This window comes from Oreochromis aureus, linkage group 9, assembly GCF_013358895.1.
Source record: "Oreochromis aureus strain Israel breed Guangdong linkage group 9, ZZ_aureus, whole genome shotgun sequence".
In the NCBI taxonomy this organism is placed as follows: domain Eukaryota; kingdom Metazoa; phylum Chordata; class Actinopteri; order Cichliformes; family Cichlidae; genus Oreochromis; species Oreochromis aureus.
Genome location: NC_052950.1, coordinates 5401513 through 5421567, shown reverse-complemented (window position 1 = coordinate 5421567; position 20055 = coordinate 5401513).

Below are 20055 nucleotides of genomic sequence, written 5' to 3'. Positions count from 1 at the left end.
ATCCCTGTGTGGTACGCTGGTTGCACAACAGCTGACAAGAAGAGACTACAGAGGGTCATCAGAACTGCAGAGAAGGTGATTGGCTGTCCACTCCCCTCCCTGGACTTAATTGCCAGCTCAAGATGTCTCTCCAGAGCCAGGGCAATTATAAAGGACCACCTCCATCCTAACCACCACCTCTTCAACATCCTGCCCTCTGGAAAAAGGCTCAGATCCATCAGGTGCAAAACCAACAGACTAAAGAACAGCTTCTTCCCATGGGCTGTCAGAACTCTTAATGCAAACTAAGAGTGTGTAAAGACTTCCCCAACACATCCACCCTGACACTGCTGTTGATCATCTATGTGCAATATCTCAGTCTTTCCATGTTCTGTGCAATATTTTTGGCTCATGTGCAATTATTTTGGTCCCAGTCTGTTTCAATGTTTCCTACACATATACCATGTGTATAGTTCCACTCACATATGTATACATATACACTGCTTTTTATTCTATTCTATTTATTTATTTTTATTTTTTCAGCCTTATTGTATATTGGTTTCTCTTCTTCTTATTTTAGCACCTTTGTGGTCCAGCTACCCAATTTCGCTGTGCAAGAAACTGCACAATGACAATAAAAAGCTCTAAGTCTAAGTCTAAGTCTACTTAAGAAATGATAAGAAAGGCTCAGGCTGTGTTGAAGAATAAAGGTTGTCATTCCAAACAGAGATGGACTGGTAACCCAGCAAACCGGCATTTTCCAGGTGGTCCAACACACTTTTGAGCTGATGGTGTGCACCAGCCATGCAAACACTGTCAGCAGCCCATTGGTTTATTTTCATTACTGACACTGGATTACCCAGTCAAATCTCTTAATGCGACTGCCCCCTCCCCTACTTTCTGTGCAATCACGCAACTTGTAGAAAACGTTTTGTTAGTGGCAAAAAGGTGGAGATGGCAATCTGAGACCTTGCCTCAATCACAAAAGCACTTTTTTCTATGTGCTATATAAGTGTTTCTATCCAAAATTCACACACATTTAAACTCTGATTGGTGCATTGGAGAGCAACTTGGGGTTAGTATCTTGCCTATTTGGCATGCAGACTGGAGCAACCTTCCAATCAGTAGGTGATCTGCTCTACCACCTGAGCTACAGGCACCCCTGGATGTCTGAAGATTTTTGCACAGTACTGAACCTGTCCCTGTAGCGCTTTGAGTACTCCGGGAGAGTAGAAAAGCACTATATAAGAATCAGTCCATTTACCATTTCCCTGTAAGTGTCTTGATGCGTGCTCATCTATCCAGGTAAGGAGATCCCAAAAAGTTGATTTTGTTCATCTGGATGTAGCGTTTTCAGTAGGAGAAACATTTTAATCACTCCTCCAAGTGACTTCTTCAGTCTCAGCTGACTGCAGGTTTCCAACTGGGCTGTGAGTTCAGTTTCTTGATCATTGATATGCAAATTGTCATGACCATTTATCCACAATTCTTTATAATGTTGGGGAAACCTGCAGTCAGCTGAGACTGTAGAAGTCGCTTGGATGAGTGACGAAAGAAGGTGTCCTACTCAGACCCATTGTCAGCAGCATAAACTCAGCCACTTACAACATTTCGAAACACCTTGCTACCATCCTAGCACCACTTGTGGGGAACACCCCACATCACATCAAGAACTCCACCGACTTCACTGACAAGGTCCAGAAACTTACCCTGGATTCAGATGAAACCATGGTGTCCTTTGATGTAGTCTCTCTCGTCACATGTATACCCACCACGGAGGCAGTGGAGACTGTTAGAAAACGACTACAAGAAGACAGCTCCTTGGAAGACAGGACCAGCTTCACCCCGATCAGACCTGCACACTGTTAGACCTCTGCCTTACCACTACATATTTCAAATACAACAAGGGTTTCTACAGACAAAAACATGGCTGTGCCATGGGCTCCCCGATGTCACCTATTGTAGCCAACCTTTACATGGAGGAAGTGGAAAGAAAGGCTCTTGGCTCTTTTAAAGGGAGATTACCCAGTCACTGGTACAGATATGTAGACAACACTTGTCTGAATCTGGGACTCTCCACCATTTGACCCTAGAACTGAAGAAGCTTCTAGGATGAGAGGTGAAACGTCTTCAAGCAACTTAAAGAAGTCCAGACGCTTTTCTTTCCAAGCTCCTTAGATTACAAGAGGTTTTGCTACTACCCCATAGAATGTACATCTAATCTAGCTACTTTACTCTATCTTAGTCTAATAACTTAAATAAATGTGTCTTCAACCATATACTATATTTAAAATGAATTGTCACTGCTGTACCTACAATAAAATCTGAGTGTGTGATAGAGGGTACCTTTATTCCCACATCCTCTTCTTCTCAGTGAATGTGGAAAGCGTGCTCAGAAATTCATTAGTTTACCTGTTGGCTCAGCCCGTTGATTAATGACAGTAGAATGGGGGATAGAAAAATGACAGAGTGATGAAAATGAAGCTGTGGAAATCTAGTGGGTGAGCTGTTGTTGCGATCTATAGATAATTTCATCCTCTGTAATGATTTTCAAACCTAACTCTTCAAGTAACCTGCCAGCCTCTAGGATTTAATACTACTGTCACTATATATCTTTCAATAGTACTAAAGTTCTGCGGTGCCTAAGGCCTGAAATCTGTGTTAAGCCTGCATTACTGTGTGTGGTGACTTAGGCTACGTTCATACTGCAGGTCTTAATGCTCAATTCCGATTTTTTGATCAAATCCGATTTTTTTGTCTGCTTGTTCACACTACAAATAAAGTGCGACAGCAAACACGCTGTAGTGTGAACGCTCAAAGCGGCCCGCATGCGCAAAAGAAGACGTCACACACAACTTGCTCTGTTTAGACCCAGAGCAAACAATATTGTTTGACTGATGGCCCTTAATATAAAGACTTCGGACTTTACGTTTCCCAATTTTTGCTTTAAGTTATTTTGTTATTTACATAATAATGTAAATAACAAAATAATTATCCTTATTGCTGTTTTAGAGGAGTGGTGCTTCAAAGGATAGTTGCAGATTTCTGTCAGAATTTGCAGATTATACAGTACAAATAAAATGTTCACATTGTCTTGCCAACAGTTTCACTGACATCTACACTGGATGGCCAGGAAGCGTTCGCGATGTCTTCTCGGGCGCTTCTCCGGCGCTGATAATTGGCGTCTGTCTTGTGTCAGTGACGTAAAAGACGGATTTAATGCGACATGACCGTTCAAACAGCAGTCGCTTTCTAAAACATCGGATATGTATCGGATTCAGTACCACATACGAAAGTGACCCAGATCGGATTTGAAAATATCGGATTTGTGCCGTTCACACTGTCATACCAAGATCGGATATGGGCCGCATAGGGTCAAAAAAATTGGATTTGATGCGCTTTCGCCTGCAGTGTGAACGTAGCCTTATTAACATTCTGTTGAATAACCACTTTAGCTGTGCAGCCTCTGAATATGGCCTTGATGTTATGTTTACCAGAAGTTTGTCACTCATCTGTAATTTGGAGCATTTTATCTCTGGTCACAAATGCCGTCTTTTTTATTTAGTTCTTCTGCAGGTTGCCTTCTGTTAAAGGTTTCCAAATGCTTGGGCTGATTTAATGAACAAGCTTGTAAATTCTCGTGTCTTTTAATCTTGCGTCTCACTGCAGTTGACCTTTAAAATATTGTGAAGTGCATCTGTCTGGCTTCAGTGCGCCACCTTTAAGACCCACTTTTCGTGTTACCCTCTTACCTTAGTAAAAGGAAGGCATCCAGAGCGAAGACGTTTCCGAGCTGTTATCATCAGTTAAAACATTCGAGAAAATTACAGTCATTACAGTTGTTGATCATTTACCTTGTCTGTTATGGTAAAAGAAACAACACTTAATCACTTGCTATCAGCATGAACATAGCTAATTGATTACATTGGCTAATCCAAGATACGATTGTTTGTGGATTATTCTAAAACCTCCCAGTCTGGATTTTCATTTGGACTTTTCCTGCCTTTCAAGTTCAAATATTTTCTGCTGGGGAGAATTTAGTATGTGTGGAGTTTAGTTTGGAGTTTAGTTCTTTGGAGTGACTGTATCTCAGGAGGTAGAGCAGGTCATCTACTAACTGGAAGGCTGGTGGTGGTTGCTCCAGTCTACATGCCAAATACACTTGAGCAAGATATTGAACACTAAGATGCTTTCCAGTGCATCCATTAGAGTGAATGTTAGATAGAAAACACTTATGTAGAAATAGCATAGGAAAAAGGGCCTGTGTGAAAGTAAAATGGTAAATGGACTGGTTCTTATATAGCGCTTTTCTACTCTGAGCACTCAAAGCACTTTACACAACTTGCCTCATTCACCCATTCACACCCACACAAGCACTTTTTTCTGTGCTGTTCAACTGCTTTCCATCTAAGAATCACACAAATTCACATTCTGATGGATGCATCTGCAAGCAACTTGGGCTTAGGATCTTGCCAGAGGATATTTGGCATGCAGACTGGAGCAAACTTGGGATCGAACCACCAACCTTCCCATTAGTAGGTGACCTGCTCCACCTGAACTAATGACAAAGCCTAGACTTCAATATATAAAGGCAGCATTAGTTCAAAATACAACGGCATAAAGCTCCTTCCATGTTTCCTGTACCTTACAAGCAGATTTACACAAACTCAAAAGAAAAGAAGAACGGAACACAGGAAGTCAACTTTACAGGTCTGTTTCTTTCAAGAGCAATGTTTCAGACAATGACAGGGAGGCCTAATCAAAGCATCCACACAACCCAAGGAGCAGTTGGTACACAGGACCTATGTATCCAGCATCCAGTGAGATGTGGCATTCCACTGCCCCCTGCACAGTTCTCACTCCATTTTCACTTTGAGTGAAGTGAAAGTGGGTTATAAATCCGAACAACACAGAGTTTGCACTAATGCAGACTGATTAACCCCACACAAGAAGATTCTGCAACTGTTTTCGGATACTGAGGAAACTCCACACACTTACAAAAATGAGTTCTGATTGATTATTTCAAGACTGTCTGAGTAATAAGTGCCATAACAAATTGCAATTAAATAAACGATTGACAGAAACAAGGGCAAACAAAGCTTGCCACTGTATTTATTTGTACTCTACTCCTTAATTAAAAGACTGTTCAGTAGTCACAAGTGTAATTCCACATAGTTTAGACATAACACACAGACATTTAAGTAGATCTATGTGTTATATGTTAGGCATATTATTATGAGTATTACAATACCTATGGTGTATTTTCCTCTACATGCGAAGAAGTCGATGTGATGATTAGAAATCCCTCGAGTGTGCATGATTCCTTCATAGTAACATTTGTTAAGACTAATTTTCAATTGCACATCAATGTATATTGACTTTGATGTAATATGTTGAGTGTTCTCCCCTTTTATCATAGAGCATATGGCAACCCTTTAAAATTTTAACAGCATTTTTGCATTTGCACAATCAGACACTGATGTCTGGTATCTGATATTGATGTGACTGCTTTCTTCATTTGCTGTGATCATTGAAGTATTGAAGCTGTTGCTTGTACATTAGCATATATTCTCATGGGATTGAGCCTGAACATCAAACTAAACCCAAAGGTAAATTCAGAACAAACGAGGTTACATCCAACCATGTAAAATGACTCAGTCAAACAGAGCTAATCTGCCGTTATTCACTCCAATCAGGCTGTCGTGTGTGAGTAAAAGTAGCAAATGACTGTTTCATGCGGGCCACAAAGGGTAATCCATTAATTCCTCCTGCTACTTCCTGCTAGCATGTACTCTTTTCTCCATACAGTGGAGAAAATGGGAAGTAAATGGGGTATTATTAGATGTAGGAATTAATCTAGATGTCAGTGCTTCAACCAAGAAAGAAAAGTGGTACTATTTTAAAAAATTGAGCGATTCAGTCAATTTTCTGACAGAACACACCAAGAGAAGCCAGATCAAACATGAAATGTCCCTGTGGGTAACATTATGGACTGTGACTGACATATGATACAACTGAGTGGAAGTGACACGTCGAAGTGAAAATGAACAAACAGAGCAAATAAAGCCCCTCTCCATCATCACTGAGCACCTTGTTGAAAACATTATTAGCAGCACAGGAGGTGCACCTGACAAAAAGGCAGCGCATTACATTCGTAGTATTATAATCTGACCATTATTTAGCAATAAACTTTAAAAAATTGATCCGTTGATCAGTATTAGTTAAGTGCTGTATTCTGGTACGCATTGATTGTGTAGCTATAACAAACTCTAGTTAATACAGGGAGGGCAAGTACTGACAATATCGTAAAATAAACAATTTCTGCACCAATTGCATGTTTTTGACCCACAGTTTATTTATTTAGTCTTTAGTCTTTATTTAGCCGAATAAAGGGTAAACAAAATTCTCTTACCTAAGCTCCTAACCAATAAACAAGACAAAGGTTTCAACAAAAAAGGCTTCTTACTCATACACGACTGCTGTAGTGTTCAATCAATATCATGTATAAATATTCACAATTATCTATTTCCAAAAATACTGTGCTGGCAGTCACAGTATTAGGCACATCATTTAGCTCACACTACTCACCAAAGAAATTCAGATTAGAATTTTTACACACAAACACACAGAACTACTAGTTAAGTGCTGGCTGGTTGTTGGGTTTGGAGGAGACAAGGAGAGGAGTGAGGCAGTTGCCGGCTGCTGTTTATCCAGTTATCCAATACAGATGCAGGAATCTATTCAAATCAGCCACTCAGAAATCACCTTTCTCAGGTGACTGCTGAGAAAGGTGACTGCTGCTTTGTTTCTATGTTTGGGTCCTCCCATCAGACACATAATTCTGGATCATAACACAAAAAAACATGAATGAAACAATAAGATTACCTTACACTGGGTTGAAACCCAAGTGGAAGAGGTGGGTCTTAAGAGCAGATTTAAAACAGGCATAATGTGAAACGGCAAAGACTTCCACAAGTTGCGAGAAGCCCCGTTCCCCCTGAGCCTCTTCTGTGTCCTCCACATATCCACGAGCTGCTGGTCAGCTGATCTTAGGCTATGTTCACACTGCAGGTCTTAATGTTCAATTCTGATTTTTTGATCAAATCCGATTTTTTTGTCTGCTTGTTCACACTACAAATAAAGTGCGACAGCAAACGTGCTCTAGTGTGAACGCTCAAAGCGGCCCGCATGCGCAAAAGAAGACGTCACACACAACGCGCTCTGTTTAGACCCAGAGCAAACAATATTGTTTGACTGATGGCCCTTAATATAAAGACTTCGGACTTTACGTTTCCCAATTTTTGCTTTAAGTTATTTTGTTATTTACATAATAATGTAAATAACAAAATAATTATCCTTATTGCTGTTTTAGAGGAGTGGTGCTTCAAAGGATAGTTGCAGATTTCTGTCAGAATTTGCAGATTATACAGCACAAATAAAATGTTCACGTTGTCTTGCCAACAGTTTCACTGACATCTACACTGGATGGCCAGGAAGCGTTCGCAATGTCTTCTCGGGCGCTTCTCCGGCGCTGATAATTGGCGTCTGTCTTGTGTCAGTGACGTAAAAGACGGATTTAATGCGACATGACCGTTCACACAGCAGTCGCTTTCTAAAACATCGGATATGTATCGGATTCAGTACCACATACGAAAGTGACCCAGATCGGATTTGAAAATATCGGATTTGTGCCGTTCACACTGTCATACCAAGATCGGATATGGGCCGCATAGGGTCAAAAAAATCGGATTTGATGCGCTTTCGCCTGCAGTGTGAACGTAGCCTTAGAGACTGGGAAGGGGGGTGCAAGTGGAGCAGCTAAGAAAGGTACTGCAGGGTAAAGCCATTTAGGGACTTAAAAACAAATCAAAGAATTTTAAAATGAATTCTAAAATTTACAGACAGCCAGTGCTGTGAAGAATAAACAGGAGTAATAAATAAGCTCTCTTCTGTGTTCCAGTTGTGCCATTTTACACCAGCAAGACAGGGAGAACTGGATAATACTAGCATACAAACCATTACAGTAGTCGAACTGAGTTGTGATAAAGGCACAAATTAAAGTGATCTTTGGACAGAATATTTATCTTTGCCATTCGCTGTCCATTTTAAAACACTGGTTTTTGACAGTAGGTTTTACATACTGTGCCAGAGATCCCATGTCCACAGGAGAAGAACTGTAAATCTTTAGCCAGGAGGATGTCCAAAAAACCCCTCATCAGTGCAGATTCAGTGTCATGAAGACACTTAAAATAAGACTGAAAGACCTCAAAGACATCATATTTTATCTTAAAGGGCTGCCCATTGGCTATAAACGATTTTCTCCAGAATCTTTGAAAAAAAGGAAGCTTTGAAACAGGCCTAAAGTCTGATAATAGTGGCATCCAGGCCAGGTTTTTGATCAGTAGTGTCGCATCGTTGAAAGTTTTAGGAACAACACCTTAGGACAGGCTGCTGTTAATAAGACGAGGAACAGATGGCTCTAAAATGGAAATAACCTCTTTAAAGAATCCAGGTGGGACAGCATCAGTGGGGGGAACCTGAAGGCTTTCGATGACCAACAATCTCATATAGGGAAGATAGAGAGGCTCAAAGAGGCAAAAGGCAGTGAGCACGGGAGAGACACTGAAGAGTGAAAAGCAGGGGGTGATATATGAGCCCTAGCATTAGTTACCTTATCCACAAAGAAGTTCAGAAATTTTCTCACATGCCTCAGGGGAAAGCTCAATACAGGCAGTCTGAGGAGAATTCAGAACAATATCAACAGTATTAAATAATACACGAGGGTTCTGAAGGTTTGACAGAATGATATCTGACAAGTGCTCTCTTTTGGCATCTTTCACAGTTGCCTGATAACGATGCCAACAACCCTTTAATATTTGAAACGACACCTGCAGCTTGTCCTTTTTCCATTTTCGTTCAGGTTTTCGACAGCAGAGTCTGACAGCACGGCTTGTGTCATTGAGTTAGGGCTCTGATTTAGTTTTAGGGTGCCTGGTTTTTAATGGAGCTACTGTCTAATACAGTTTGGCAAGAACAATTAAACCAGGAACGGAGCTTCTCTGTATGAGAGACCCAGAGTCAGGGATGCCAAAAAAAAGCAGAAATGCAGTTAACAGGTGAATAATATGACAGTGCCATGGGGAGTGTGAAGTTTAACAGTTATTGGGTAAACCAATGCCAAATTACACAGGCCTTTGTTCTGAAAACATTGTGTCACAAATTGTCAAGTCTGAAACAGACAAACAATAAGATAACACAAGGTCTAGTGTGCATCTACATTCTTGTGTGGGTCCAGACACCCACTGCATGAACTTGAACAAGTTATTTAGTTGGGTTTACCATCAGTTTGTCAAGACAGTACACAGGTACATTTGAATCTCTACAGATAAGGACTGAATTGTATTTAGGGATGGTTTCAGCCAATAATTCAGAAACTTTATTGTAAAAGTCCTTGTTATTAGGTAGTTTACATAGTCCAGTAACACCCTGGGAAATATTGGAGTCATTTTCATCAGTATATGTCCTTAAATGAGCACACTAAACAAATATGTAGGATTGTCTTCATTCATTTGTGCAACATTGCTAAATTTAGAAATATCCTGCCTACCTAGTGTGATGCTAAAAATCTTCCTCATGCATTTGTTACCTCTAGATTGGACTATTGTAATTCATTATTATCTGTCTTCTTTAAAAAAGCCTTTAGTTCATCTAGACCCATATTTCTTCCATATTAGCTTTTCTTCATTGACTCCCTGTTGAATTCAGAATTGAATTTAAAATCCTTCTCCTCCTGGCTGAGGCCCCGGTCCATGAGAGTCTTCTAAGTACTGGCAGGCAAAGTGAAATGGAAAGTGGCAAAGCAAAAGTTAGGGTGTGAGAGAAGTTCAGTGAGGCCATGTAAAAGACTTTCAGACTGCCTCAAAGGAATTCTGGTAAACCTTCAGGTGTCTCAGGATGGGAGAATGGTGCTCTACTCACACAGTGTATAGTGCAGATGGGTCTTCAACTGAGGATATAGTTAGGCAGTGGAAGAACAAGGGGGACAATCACTTGCCCATCACTGGAAACAGGTTTCTTGAGGCAATTAAACAATTCCTTGTTGACAGGGACACTTTGGTGGCCTCAGAATCTCATCTCTGCTTTTTGTGGATAATGCGGTTTTGTTGGCTTCATCAGCTTACACTGAAATGATTAGCAGCTGAGTCTAAAACACCGGTAATATGCACCCATACCTTGGGGGGGGGGGGGCTTCCCAGAGAGATGGAGTCTAAGACCCATCCTGACAAATCCTGGAATCAAGAACTGGTTCCTTGGAATTGTTAGACTGCCTGCCTACTGAGCCCACTTATCAGTTCTTGCACTCTCGCTATGATCAGCTGACTTTGTGTGTCGTCAGAGGAAAATAGTGACGCAGTCTATAGTGTTGATATGGACATTACTTTTATTTTTGCAGAAGGATGAGAGTGCAGTGGTGAAGTACAGACTCCCTAGGATAGAAACAACTGCATTACGCTTTTAACACAACTTTGGCTCTTCACATGAATGCTAAGCTAGCCAAGAACCCAGAGTGACGCTAAAGCTGAGTAAATGCTGACTCCAGCCCAGCACCGTGACAAATTGAGCCATCACTTGCGGTAAAGCCAGTTGTGGCTGAACTTCAACTGGTAACAAACTGATGACCGGTCAGGCTGCAGCCTGTTCATGTTTCTACAGTAGAATCACCATGGCGATCGCTTTGAAGTGTCTTTGTGCTGGTTTTCATCTTTGCTTTGTGCTGTTGGCTTTGTGTTCATATCTGAACCCTAAGGCTACGTCCACACGTACCCGGGTATTTTTGAAAATGCAGCTTTTTCTGTGCATTTTGGCCTTTCGTCCACATGTAAACGGTGTTTTGGATCACCAAAAACTGAGATTTTTAAAAACTTCTGCCAGGGTGGAGATTTTTGAAAACTCAGTTTTTCTGTTTACATGTGAACGAGGAAAACATAGATTTAGTCACGCAATGTCAAAGATGTCCGCCTTTTTTGGCGTCACCACCTGTTGCTTTGGCATGTTCTTAACAGCATTTGTCTTCGTTTTTTGTGTTTAGATGTGGACAGAGATATTTCTTTTAAAACTGCATGTGTGGACGGGATTTTTTTTTTTTAAAGAAAAAAAACAGTAAATCTCTGTTTACAAAAAAACCCGTGTACGTGTGGATGTAGTCCAAGAGAAAGACTGCGTGTGTCCTCATAAGGAAAGGGATCTGTGTTGGTGTGTGGGGGTGTAGCCTGTAGGTTTATATTATTAATTGGTAATTATGAGACAGTGTGTTTAAGATCATTTTACAGAGTGACATGAAAGTAAAGTAATGAGTAGTATAACCAATGTCTTTAACCTGGATGTAATTAAGTAATGTACTGCATCACTTTTAAGAAAAGTGTTCTGTGTAATATGTGTAATAACTTTTTTATTTACTTCTTTTTTTGACTAGAAACCCCAACACTGATTACAACAAAGAGGGGACATAACTCCAACATGCACAAACACTTGACCGCACAGCATGCAATTAATTTACAAGAATGTAATGTTTTTGATATGCTGCTTAGAAATGGTGGTGACTCTCAAAGTGGCCCCAATTAGAATTGATAAGGGAATGGATGAGGAATTGAATCAGTAAGTAATATCGATAACGTAATCAGAATCGCTAAATACTTATCAATTTCCATCCCTATGCATGCTTATGAATTAATGCCTGATGCATACAGAAAAAAATTCAGAAAATGTGAAGACATATTTGGAGTTCCTGTTCGAGAAAGTGCTTCTTTTTAAAAAAATGGCTGTAAGAACTTTATGCAACTAATTGAAAGATTTCAAAACGTTGAAGCCATAACACATTGTGGTGTATTTAAATGAAGAGAACGTTGAGTGACTCTCAGTGAGAGTAATCTTCAACAGAACTGAAACATAATCATCAAAATTCTCCCACTCTTAACATTTTGATCATAAGTGTGTCTATTGTCATGAACCTGGTCACCTAATTGGAATAAAAACCCCATTGGTGTAGGACCAGTTCAGGGTTCACCTATTGTGGCACAACATCAGCCATATTCTGAAGAACTGCTGAAAGCATAGATAAATGATCTGTTCAGGCCTTTCATTTCCTTTACACTGACTGGCAGTGAGTTAGACCAACTTTGCATTACTATTTTAAGAGATACTGATGCGAAACATACTGTGGCACAACATGGTATAGTGCCTTTTGGTGACCAGTCATTCTGTGTCTCAGATAGTGTGGGGATAAAAATTAGTTTCTTTCATGTGCCTCTTCATACAATTATGTTTTCTTCCCCTCGGATTCTGGCACAGTACGAGTGGGTGTGAGATCGACTGCCTGTTGCTGGCATCGATCCTAGTTTTGGTAATGATTTGGCTAGAGGACAAGTGTTTCCTGCCATTTCAGAAGAAACTGAAAATCCTACCACTGATGCACTTGTAGTTTCTTTGTTTTTTTTCTTCATGTGCTGTTACGTATGGCCAGGTTTGTCACTTGCTGATTTGGTGGACATTGCTGACTCTTGAATGAGTAATGTTTCTGAGAGCCCCACCTCAGAAATAAAAACGAAATCTGTGCCATTTGATGTGAAAGCAAATGATAATTTGTCTTTGGTGCCAGTTTAATGGTATGGCCCTAACTTCTGATTTTCTGTTTGAAATCTGTGAGGTTCTAAAAATAAAACAAAGAAATGGCAGTATTTGAAACCTTGGTGAGGAGGACAGCTTGTGATCTAAAATGAATCGCATGAATCAAGAATGCAGTAAGGAGAATAAAGTACGAGTTTTATATTTAATCTGATGACTCACTGACATTTGCCATGTCTTTTATAGAAAACATCCCATTAATGAAAGAAAAATAAAATACAGTTTTTACAGTTTTAACCTACCAAGTTCTCTAGGTTCTTGTTAGGGTCCATAAGTCCATGGCTCAAAGGAACCTGACATATAAAATGCCACAATTACGCTGGAGTTCAGCAAACTTATAATAATGAAAATATGTTGACTTACAAGAAAGAAACATAAGTAAGGAAAATAGGAGTCCCAGCTAAAAAGAGGAAGAAGACCATGAACCAGCCATCGGATTCAGAAAAAGCAGCAGAAGGATAACACCAGTGCAGAAGGCGGTTAGGCAGGAAAGGAAATTGAAGATCAGCCACCAACCTCCATGCTACACCTTCACTGGCTTTATATGCGTGCAGTGAGCCTTCTGTGGTCAGTCAGCACTAACAACAAATCAGAGGAGAGAGCAGCAGGGTGGACTATGAAGTGAGATTAATGGCTTGGTGAGCTATATTGAGCTTAAAATCGGAATTTTCTGTGTCATGAAAAGGTCTCTCTTTTTACTCAACTGGAATCACCTTCATAACTTATGTTGGACAGATAACCTGGCCATTCAGTTCAGTGGATTTGAACCCCCGACCTTCTGATCACCTACTGAGCTATCCCTGCTCAGATATATTTTCTGTTGGGAGGATATGTTTTATATGTACAAGTTGTTAAAATGTACCCACATAGCAAAATTGGTATGACCCAGATCTGGCCCACACAATGTGCTTGCACATGGCCCACATACCGCAAAGAATCATGGCCCTTTGGTGGCCCACACATGGGCCAGCTGCAGACACACTGGTGGTCCTGTGCTGGCTCAGAACCGTTTCAGCTCTGGCCCCAGGTGTCAGCCTAGTGTGTACCTTAATAAAGCCATGTAATAAGAACATGTGTTGGAACATGATAGTGCAAAACTAACATGGCAAAACTGTGACAGTGAATGGACTGATTCTTAAATAGCGCTTTTCTACTCTCCCCGGATTACTCAAAGTGCTCTGTACAACATACCACATTCACCCAATCTCTCTAAACTGAGTGCTTCCTAACTACATTCATACACATTCACACTCTTGACACGCAGACTGGAGAAGCCAGGGATCAAACCACTAACCTTCTAATAAATAGCTGACCTGCACTACCTCCTGAGCTACAGCCACCCAGTGGTTAACATGAGTAAACCCTCACTAAGTTTTGGATAAAGTGTACACTCATAAACCTGTCAAACCTGCATTTGAAATGTTAGCTACCATAGCAGTATAGTATTGCAACATGGCATTTGGGTCTTCGAACTAAAATAGGAAAATAGGAACATAAATAGTGCCATCACTGCCAGACTTGGCCCACATCTGGTTGACATACACTCTGCCATGACACCGGTCAGTCAGAAGTGCCAGCTTGATGCCGGATCTGGGCCAGACCTGTTTTCTATGAGCCTGGGCCACAAAAACCAAACCACAATCGGGCCAGATATGGCATGCCATCACATAGACAGTGCCATCTACACCAGGCCTAGCCCATATCTGGAAGACATACCACTTACCATGCCAGAAGTCAGCCAGCAGTGCCGGCTTGACACCAGATCCGGGCCAGACCTGTCTGCTATGTGGGTACCTTACCACTGAAAGCCACTGAATGAAGCGCAAACTGTGTGATGCACAGAAATGTGTATGTATTGATTTAGTGATGCAAAAAAAGGTAAAAGGGGAGTTACACTTGATCCTTATCTGTTGCTAAGTCTCATTTCCACTGTTGGACTTGCAGCTAGAAGCACATAAAAACACACACCAAGAATCCCTATCAGTCAATAAAATTTCACGTGATCTTCACATCTCCTTTATTAGACTTATTTATTTATTGGACAGTAATGTAATGCTTAAATGTATCAAATGTAAAGTTTTAGAGCTCTAATGTACAGAAATAAGAAATTAGAAATAAACGGAAGCATTAAGAGTGCACTTGGTGATAAAATTATTAACTTGAATTAAAACGTTAATTTTACTGCACTGTGTGCTAAATCACTTGAATAAAAGCTCTGCTCTAGAGAAAAGTGCTAACCACTGTCGTAATGCCTGCCATCTCCAACTGGTTCTCCAGGTTTTGCTGAGCCACTTTACGCATGGAAAGCTTGGCTCAGTTGAACCTGCTTCATAGTATACCCCTCAGGTTAATGAGGATGACAAAAGGACAATAACAGAATGATGAATGTGCTGGTGCACCGAGGGCACGCATGACAGGTCCAAATTGTCTATATCCCCCCAATGTTAATTCCTATGGTGTCCAATATTTCTATTTTTGCCAAAAAAAGCTACCATCTCACAGATATGCAGAAGGACCCCTTCACTATTGGTGTCTGTTGATGATTCAACAACTGCAGCAGTACTGGCTGCCAATTTTAAGGGGAGCTCAGTGTGTGCATATTTGTCTTTGTGTGTTTTTTGTACTCTATACTTTTTAACCCCCCTCTTTTCCATAATTTTTTTGTTCATGTAAAATGACAATAAAGGGCTAATCTATTCTCTCTATCTAAATAAACATATATATTCTATATAGTGTAATAACTGAGATAATTGAATGAAGAAATAAGTAGATAAACGGAACAAGAGGAGCCTTTTAGCTGATCTTGGAAAAGCAAAATGTGCTTGGCACAACAGTGCCAGTGAAATTCTGATTGGAAAAGCTGCCAGACAGGACAGGATTTAAAAAACAAACAAACAAACAAAAAAAACAAGCAAACAAACTGGGAAGTGGTGCCGCATCTCCATAGTGGTTCTTAAATGTGAGCCTTCAGACCAAGTGCAACAAGATGTGACAAGATGGGTGTGAGTCTATCTACGTGTAGAAGAACTAGTCATCATGTGTTGTGCTCTGAACAGATGGAAGCTCACTGAAAATATTTAGCCACAGATGCATATGTCCCTGCTTCCCTGTGTGTGGATGACGATGTGTAAGGGTGAACAGCATGACTCATATCTCTTGAGTTGGATATCTGTCTTTAGCTCCATTTATAAGAGCTGATATTGAGCTCTGATTAAAGCTCAGATGAAAACTTGTCAGTGTGATCGACCTGTGATGTGATGGCTGTGATACAGTTTCATTATAGCAGACTTGATCAGTCCATCCAGATTTCCTCTAACCTGAATCGATTCTTGTCTGACATTAATACAACAGGTGCGATTGACATCAGGCTTTATAATCTCTGTTTCATTACTTACAAATATATTGAAACTAGAATGAGAGTATATTACACTAGCTGACTTTGCATTAATCAGCCATTATTGTTCTAGTCAGGTTGTAAAACCCTGTGAAATATTTTCAGATATGACAATCTCCATACATAATTTCAAGCTGGAACTCTAAATATTGTTTTAAGTGTCAATACTTCCATCATGGCTCCACAAAAAGAATCACAAAAATTCTGGAAAAGCAAAAGTTTTGCGTCCTTCATGGAAGTTCTTGTGTGAGTTTAATAGTAACAGAAGAAGATCCCAAGTGGGGCAAATCAGCTTTATTGATACAGGTCAGAATCACAAATCATAAATTTAACTCCAAGGTGAGTACAGTTGGTACAGACACACTCACACGGCTTGCTTACAGTAATGCTACTGACAAATCACAAGATCTTACATATTTAATCTTCTTTTGATTCTTTCAAACTACTAAATATAAGTTATACGGCTCACTTTCTGAAAATCTACTGAAAGTCCTTTTTTAATGGCATTAGAAAATCTTAAAGGTGTGTTGAAGTATGGCCCATGTCATTAGATAGAAGTCAGGATTTCAGAATGTCTGCTGCATTCATTTTAGTTTCATGTTAGTGTTACAACATTAGGGAAGCAAAATGCTAAATCATGGCTTGGCACTTCAACTATAAAAGCTATCCAAAAAAAAGCAAAAGCCCTCCAAACCAAACCCCCTCCTGGAAAAGTGAAGCATCTCAGCTTGATGTGTATTTTGTTTGATCCTTGGTGTGGATGGATGCAGAGGCAAAGACTGAAAACCGCAGGGATGCACGCACATACACACATGCGCAGGGTCAAACAGCCTCTCTGCTGTCTTTGCAAGGTTGATTGAGTACATGGAGTCTCTCCCTAAAGGGATAATTTCATGCCTGCATATTAGAATAATTTACTTGGTGTGGAAATGACATGGATGGAGGGCATGTGCCCACAATGCATCCTGCTATATTGCTACTGGAAGCACACAAAGCTGCATAAAATACACGTGGCAGTGACTGAATATATATGTGTGTAAGGTTCTCTCCATAACATTTAAATTTTTGTTTGTGTTTGACAAAAGATTTTTGCCAATGTTGGCTGAAATGAGTTATTATGTTTGTGCAGACGGAATCTGGGATTTTAAGAGCCCTTTTTTCCTTTGATATAAACACATTATACTAAAAGGATAATAAGATAAAGTGAAGTGAGGAATAGACCTGGTACGGTTCTGTGAATTAACTGTTTTTAATGATTTTATTTAAATTTAATTACACAGCTTTTCAATAACATTTACTTGTCACCACTGTAATCACTCTTTCAGTAAAATCTCAGACACCTGTAACACCTATCAACCAATTTATCATGTTATAATCAATCCCACTAATGACTTTAGTAGGGCTGGGAACCTGTTATTGTGTTAATATTCTAAAACTGGGCTTGAAGTGATTTTAACAGTGTTTTGCTGCTCTGTCAGCTTTTTGTGCTGAAATATGTTTACATGTCGAGATATACTCATTAAGCAAAATGTTGAAATCTTCAATAAGATGTCTAAAAATGTTAAATTTTGACTTTCCAGATCATCAAATCAATATTACTGGCCCTGCTGAATATTGCAGGTCTTTAGGCAAACTGTTTCAGACAATATGTGGAAGAAAATAAGGGATTGGTGTAATTTTAGAATAATGTTGTTACACTGATGAAAGTTATTATTACTGTTGGCTGGACACTGGCATACATATATATATATATGTAGACAGAGAAATTGTGGCCTAAATGAGAATGCAGAGATTTTGTGGTCATAAATTTACTTAGCTTGTACAGATTGTACAGCATACATTTTTAATGACTAAAAAAATAATTGGGCGCAAGTTTGAGTTCTACAGTGCCTTTCAAGTTGAAAAGACCAATGCCTTAAATAAAAACTGTAATTTTTTTGAAATTTGAAAGGTCTCTTCAAGCCATTTCTTAACAACTGTAGATGCCAAGTTCATCAGTTCCAACAATTGTATGCAAGTACAAGTTATTCAGGAGGTACCACTACTTCTCCAAGATCAAGAAAAAGTCCCAAACTGTCACCCTCAGCTACTGAAAACTGCTGAAACGCCAGCGTAACTGTCCACATTGTGGAGTTTTTCTTTTTTAGTTGACTGAGCGGGTGTCAACTAAAAAACAAGTTCCTTCTAGAAAATCAACACCTTGTCCACCAACACGTTATCATCCCAACACGTAACATACTGACACCATGTGACAAATCATCGATGTTTATGCGTTCGGTGGCATGAGAGCCGTTTGGAATGAATCTATATATGAAAATGTGTTTTACATTCCAATCATGAATCACTTTGGAAAACACTATCTGATAGGGTTAAGGTTAGGGTTAGGGCCGGAATGGATGACTGGAGCCTCTGCTTTAAGCATGTGTTACCACCACGAGCGGCTTTCTATTGGATTCAGTTGAGAATCTAGAGCGTCGCACAAGGACGCAGAAGTTTACCTTTGGCGTTACTATGAGACGCCTTGGGCCGTGACAAATCGTTGGTATGTTACGTGTTGGGAATGAGAATACTCTGTGTCCACATGTACGAGCCAAACATCCTCTAGAGAAGATTTTTAAGGTTAGATGAGACAATGACTGTTTTAGCCCCAATGACGAGGTATATTTGGAAGAGTAAAGGTTAGGCTTTCAAACCTAAAAACACTGTGCTGTTTGTCAAGCATGGTGGTGGCAGCATGTTTTGCTGCCAGTGGTACTAGTAGTTTGCACGAAGTGGATGCACAAAGGAAGATGATGAGCTACCTCTAAATTCCGCAGCTACACAACACAACCCAATTGTGTTAAAAATTCAACACAATTGGGTGCTACAACAGGACAATGATCCCAAACACATCAAAAGTGGTTTTGATTCACCAAATAACCCAATGTGTCTTTGGACTGGGAAAATGAGAAACAGAAAATGCACACAGACATGGTGAGAACATGGGAACTCCACACAGAGAGGCCCTGGTTGGATGGTGGATTTGAAACCGGGACCTTCTTGTCATGAGGCAACAGTGCTAACCACAAACCCACTGTGCGCGCCTCAAAAACGTATTGCAAAAACACACATATACAACAAGGAAAATGACTGCACAAAAACCAAGACAGTGGTCCTCGAGTCTGACAAAAACCCAAAGATCGAGGAGACTCGATGTCCTCTATTGTTGTGTTGCATTTGTGTCACATACAAATGATGACCCCACATACACTGGTGCACAATTATAATTGAAAACAACTGAAATCCATTGGAGTAGAGTTGAGCAGAGTAGGTACTAATGGAAAAGAGGCTCCAGTGTGTCCACTGGAGTGTGAATGCATGTGGGATAGTTAGTAAGCATTTACAGAGAGAATAAACTGTGTGAGCGAATGGGTTAATTTGTCATGTAGTAAAAACATTCAGTGTGGGCTACAGTAATTTAGAGTAGAAAAGGGCAATATATGTGTGTGTGTGCCTGTGTGTACACGTCCACAAAACAAACCATTGTTGCAATAGCAAATGGAGCAATGCCAGTGTTCATTTTGTAATGTCTAAACTTCAAAACACTTGAGCTCAAACTTTGTCTACTGTGTATTAGGAAAGGCCCTGTGTCTCCCATAAATTACCTTCATAAGTGGCTTTTCCGCTTTAGCAATAGGTCTCTTTCCTGGCAGACATAATTGACTTGTCATAGTAGGAAAAGCACAAGTATAATTAAGAACATTAATAATGGCTCTGATCCATTGAAGTGTCCCAGTAAGCCATGTCAGCGAGTCAGCACACGTATTACTAAGGACGTGCTCTTTTAGATATATAATACAGCCATCATTTATTATTAATCCCACCTGTGCTTTTCCCAGTAATAACACTTCAAAATGTTTGCCAGGTCTATTTTTGTTCAATGACAGCTTTCAATGGCGGTGAATGGTGTAGTGTTAAAACTGCATTTCTGCTGCTTGCACTCAATTTACTGAATCTACTGC